This window comes from Choloepus didactylus, chromosome 22 (genome assembly GCF_015220235.1).
Source record: "Choloepus didactylus isolate mChoDid1 chromosome 22, mChoDid1.pri, whole genome shotgun sequence".
Classification (NCBI taxonomy): domain Eukaryota; kingdom Metazoa; phylum Chordata; class Mammalia; order Pilosa; family Megalonychidae; genus Choloepus; species Choloepus didactylus.
The window spans coordinates 18,237,484-18,243,483 of NC_051328.1; the positions used below are offsets into that span (position 1 = coordinate 18,237,484).

Genomic DNA, 6,000 nt, shown 5'->3' on the forward strand with positions numbered 1-6,000 from the left:
TATTTACTATATAAGCTGCCTCTTTCTCAGGGAAAAATGGAGGATTTTCCAATTTGCAGATAGTCTCCTTTTGATAAATAAATGGTCTCTCTTTTCTAAATTCTTAAAAATTTGTGTTTTATTTGACATATCAAGCCAATTTGCAGATAGTGAATGAAAGCGGGGAGAAATTAATTCTCCAGTATGGCACAGGCAGCAATGAGAGACATGATTCAGACCCAGAATGTCTAATGTCATATTTGTTATTTGCTATTTTCTTCTATAAGTCATAGTATGTCAGGGGGTATTAATTATTTATTCCAAAGTTATGCCCTATATAGTTCTAAAAAATATTATAAACTATTTGCAAATTATGAATAAAATAGGAACTTTGATTAAAATAGCAAAGCCTTCAAACTATTAATTCAAGGAATTTATAGAGGGATGGTGAGTTCAACTGAATCCCAACAAGGGAACTTTATGCCAGTATTACAAGGAATTAGGCAGATCATATGGGCATGTAAAGATCTCAAAGATATATTAACTAAGAAAAGCAAATCAGCCAGGGAGTCTGAGAGTACAACATTGTTTATGTGTTTTATTTCTGTGTGTGGTGTGTATATTATTGTTTCTAAACATATTTGTGAATAAAGGTTTTCTACCTTTGAGGCCAAACTATAGTTAACTACCTTGTAGTCAGTGAAATGGGAAATTGGCCAGGGTAGTGGGATCCAAAAGATTAAGGGAGAAGGGTGATGTTAATCCATTCTCTTTATTATTTGAATCTTTAAATATGAGTACTTGCTCTTCTCTTGAAATGAAATAAATAAAAATAAATTTAAAAAAAAACAGCAAAGACCAGAATAAAGGTGAAGTGGCTTTCTCAGTTGTTCATAAGAGGGCAAGTGCTGTCGATAATCTCCCCCACCCCCCTGCCCGGTTCCTCTGATTACGTACCTAACTTGTAATGCATTTTGCCTATCCCCAGTGTCAAAACTTCTAATAAACGCAGGATCCCGCAAATAGAATGTCCTGGCCAGCATAAGGCACGTGCCAAAGGAAACCTTTGAAAAGAAGTTTGGTGCTTTCTCTGCCTAGTTTGACTCTTAGTCAGAGCTATCCCACATGATATTGTGGATGTTACCATTAATACCCAAACCTGGCAATGCTTCAGCGTCATCTATATAGGCTTTTGGGAGCCATTAACGACTCTACTGGTAATTTAATTTTCTGGCTGGAAGGACATTTTGAACTGAAGATTTTTTTTTTTTTTGGTACATCTTAAAAGTCATTAACTTTTAGTTATCTACAACTTCAGATTATTCCTTTCAATCATTTCATTCAAGAAATATTAAAACTGAGATTCAGAGCCGGTAAGTGAATTTTCCAAGGTCACAGAGCAAATTATTGAAAATCACTGTTACACGTATTAGGACATTCTCCTGCCTTGCCAGCTACAAAGTAATGAGAACAATTTAATCTTCCTGTAATCCTTAGGGCTTTTACTAGGTCTGTAATCATTATGATGAACATCAGTGATTTGAGCACATAGGAAAGGGAGCTGGAAAGATGCATTAATGGCTGGAATGTTTTTCTTTTTCTTTTAATTTTTAAGTTAATGATTACATTCCTCAAAACAACGCTTCTTGCCATTTAAATTTTTTTCTCCTAAAAAAAAAAAGAAAAAGGACTTGTTTTTGTATCAAAGAAAGTTTTCAGTGGGCCATGTTCTGAAAATTTGAAACTTTTACTTCTTTTTAATACAACCTTATTGACTATAAAAATATCATTTATAAAAAAGAACCTATAAGAATAGGTTCAGTCACTTTAACCCTCTTTCCTTCAGATCTTCTTTTACCTCCTTCATGCAAATAATTGATATTTTCTTCCAAGACAATCCCTACGTCAGGTAGCAGTAGTTAGCAAGTTTCTAAAATAATTTCATAGGGGCTGGAATGTAAACAAAAGTATCCTTATGCTAACTTGGAGTCTGCTAGTCAGAGAAATCTTGTGATCCTGAATAGTGAATCTCTGTGGGAATGTACATACCTTATTCTCCAAAATAATTATTCCTAGAAAATACTGAAAAAGAAAGGACAGATTCAGCCCATAAAAAGGAATGAAATTCTGATATGTGAGACAACATGATGAACCTTGAAGATATCATGTTGAGTGAATTAAAATAGAAACGAAAGGACAAATATTGTATGATCTCACTGAGATGAAATATTTAGAATAAGCAAATTTGTAGAGTCAGAAACTAGAAATACAGGTTACCAGGGGTTGGAGTGGGGGTGGATAGTGGGGAGTTAGTGCTTAATTTGTACAAAGTTTCTATTTGGGGTGATGGAGAAGTTTTGGTAAAGGATGGTGGGGATAGTGGCACAACATTATGAATGTAACTGGCACTACTGATTACATATGTGAATGTGGTTAAAATGGGAAATTTTAGATTGTTTATACATTATTAGAAGAAAAATTTAAAAACAAAACAAAAACAAACATAACACTCTACAACCCAAACAGTGAATCCTAATGTGAACTAGGGACTATAGTCAATAGTATAATTATAATAATATTGTTTCATCAATTGTAACAAAGGTCACACTAATGCAAAGTGTTAATTCTAGGGAAAACTATGTGTATGTGTGTGTGTGTTGGGGGGGGTTGTTTATGTGGGGACTCCGTTCTTTCTGCATGATTTTTCTGTAAACCTACCATTGTTCTAAAAACAGAAAAAGAAAAAGGGCAAATTTATGTAAAAAATATTTCTCAAAGCAAATTTCTACTGTCAGTTACATGCAGAAGATAATATGCAGGCGTATATCACACATCTCTCTTTGCAGGTGTTTGCATCGAGTGGCAGAGAAAATGGTCCAAGTTTTAAAAAGAAACAAAATGAGTATTATTTTTTAAGAAGGATGACTTTTAAAATGAATCTTGCAAAGTTAGTTAATGTTTGACTTAAATTTTATATTGATTTCCCCAACTGAATTTTCACCTATTAAAAAAAAAAAATCATTCCTTTGTACATCTGAATTTTAAGGAGGAAGCATTTGATTATGTATACCTGAGAATGGTCTATCAGTTAGGGTTGCCAGGTTGCATTTGTGCTTACTGTCTTAAACTAATGATAATAAGTAGGTATTAGGAAACTAGAACTATAAATACAACGTTTTCTTTCTCTCCAGATTACCACTTCTTTTTAGTCTCCTCAATCCCCCCTCCCCAATTCTTTGAGTTTGTATAAGCACTATTTGTGTTTTTGTTATAATTATGTATGAGAACTGTTTGTGCAGGATCCTGTGTTGTGTGCTATAGGAGACATCAGGGAAACACAGAAGGAGGTTCCTACCCTTAAGGAGTGCATGAGAATTAATTGGGTCAAGCTCAGATGGAAATTAAGAAAGCCCACTTTTTCTTCATCTCCCATACCATGTGACTTCTATCTTGGTCTGTCTTCTTTGTCTGCCAAGGGGAAAGGCTTACCTAAGACAATGTTTAAAGACAGTTCTAACTCGGGAAACTAACCAATGAGCATACAATACATTGTAATAGAATTTAAACTGTCTCAATTTTTGCCCATCAGCAATTAATGGCCATTGGCCAGCTTGAGTATTTCAGCAGTGACAAACTTGATATATTAATCCCCACAATTTCTGCTTAGCCCTTTTAGCCTGTCAGTTTAGAGTCTGAATAGAACGTTTAAGTTTTCACATAAAGGGAAGTTTTTGAATAAGAAAGACACTTATACCATCATGAAAGAAGTAATATTTTAGCCACCATTTAGAATTGCTTGTACATGGAGTTTGGTACAATTTTCAAGCATGGAAAGTCACTTTAAAAATCCCAACAGTTAGTGGGCAGGAGATGCTCCATAGAAAATTGATTACCTAGGAGTGCCGAAACCAGAAAAATCCACCTGCAAATAATGGCTTTGGTCTATTTTTCTTTTATGTCATCCTTTTATAAATCACAGCATTGTAATCAGTGGAGAATAATGACCAATTGTGCCCAGTGCATAGTGGTGATGGGATGAGCAGGTCTGTGAATGAATAATCAGCAATGTTACCGAAACCCACAGGGCACGACACAGATGGAATGGCTGGATCTCCAGGGACTGATTGCCGTGATGTCCCCATGGTCTGAGGACATGCAAGCCTGGCTGTTTCCTGCCTGTTTATAGGCATTAGAATGAAAAGGTATTTAAAGTGTTAACTGGTATGTACATAATTATATATTTTATTCTTTAATCCAGCAAATGGAGAGGGGAGAGGAAAACAAGATAACTTGCCTGAAAATATGATTCTGGAGCAACTCTTTTGCTCATGGTGCTCTCCTAGAGTTAAAAACTATAACAAAAGTATGGCTTAAGAACAGGTCTGCTTCTGTTTCCAGGGAAATAATATAAGTAAGAGACACCACTATTTCCTTCCATGATCTACCAGGAATGGCTCCTAGCCTGAACTCACTCTTTTTATGTGCCTCTACTTGGTGTGTATTCTGTCTTTTCCCCAAGACACTAGACTCCTGTTGCACTTGAGCCTTTTTTAGTTTAGGGAAATCAACTTTTCAGCTTCCCCCATCCTTAGCATCCTGCTTTGGCTTGGGTTTTCATTTATTTACCTTGAATTTTTCTCTCTGTGAAAATATCCATGTATATTGAAGCCTCAAGAGCAATAAAACACTTTAAGCCCCAGTTGCTACAGCAGCATCTCTCCTATAGTATGTTCTCAGTACATATTTATTGAATAAATAAAGGCAAATTGACTATGTCACACATTCAACACTTAGCTGGTGAGCAGCTCCTTTGTTCCAGAAAGGTTGTAAGTACTAACGCTATGGAAGAGGATGAGACGCTTACAGTGTGTTAGTAGAGACTTTAGCCTGGCTTCAGGGAACCATAAGGACAGTTCACGTTGTTTCTACATGGTTTGACCATCTGTCTCTCTCCATTTTCACTTCCCTGACCTGGTTCTGAAAATACATGGCTTCTGAATATGGAACTGTAGAAAGAGATACAAGGGAGACAGTGATCCAAAGCTCTGCCTTTTTCCTCTTGCATACTGAGTTAACTATGTACTTGAAAGTTAAAGTGCCTTTTCCAGAACTATACAACTAGTTTTTGGTGTCAGTTCTAGAAATTTTCACCATCGTATGCCCAGGTCCCCATATGCTGAGGCTCCTAATCTTCCCAGTGATTTTCTGAAATGTGATTTCTATTTTCTAACTCTCTGGGTTTGCATCAGTAACCAGCATCTTCTGCTTTTCTTTAACAGCCAAACTTACCGAAGTTGTAAATGATGCTGGCCTTGCTGTAATGGACAGTTCAGTGTCTCTCTGAGGCCTGTGAGTTCTTTTAACTCCTTTAAGCTAAAATGTTACTTGCTCTCTGATTCAGGGAAATATCCAAGTCCTGACTGTGAAACAAAAACATAAAGTTAGTTATGGACTGGGTACAGATATGTCATTACTTTCTTCTTTTATTCTAATCAAAGGCAATCAGAAAGACTGTCTAATGTTCATGGCACAGGAATTGAAACGACCTCTGTCATTGGTTGTGTGACTTTGAATTAAGACTCTTCAAGTTCCTGACCTCAATTTTCAGATCAAAATGGGAAGTAGGTATCACTTACTAGTGTGAGAATTAAATGAGACACTTACCACATGGGAATATCAAATGTACATATGCTGCTATCATTATTGTTTTCTTATTGTTATTTTAAAACCTAAACACATGCACTCATCTACCTCTAGTATTTCTGATAATTCCTACTCTTTCCTGGAAAAATTACCTGTACCATGTCTGACAGTTTTAGTGACCTGAACCTGAGTCATGCTTTTGTCCCCCATCAAGAAAGCACTGATCATGCTCAGGGTACAGATTCCTATAATATCACATGTTCCCCCTCTATCATGTCATGTATCACATAAGCAATATGTGAGACACAGGTTTTGCACATAGCAGTAATTTATATAGCCATTCTCTTCTGTAATAATGACAGCTTCCGAAGGCAGGTA

At 36.0% G+C, this 6,000-nt stretch overlaps 1 pseudogene; it reads right to left on the reverse strand.

Moving 5' to 3' along the window:
• LOC119518394 overlaps nucleotides 1-4,121 on the reverse strand; it is a 44,497-nt pseudogene extending 40,376 nt beyond the window's left edge.
• Nucleotides 4,122-6,000: the final 1,879 nt, after the last annotated feature.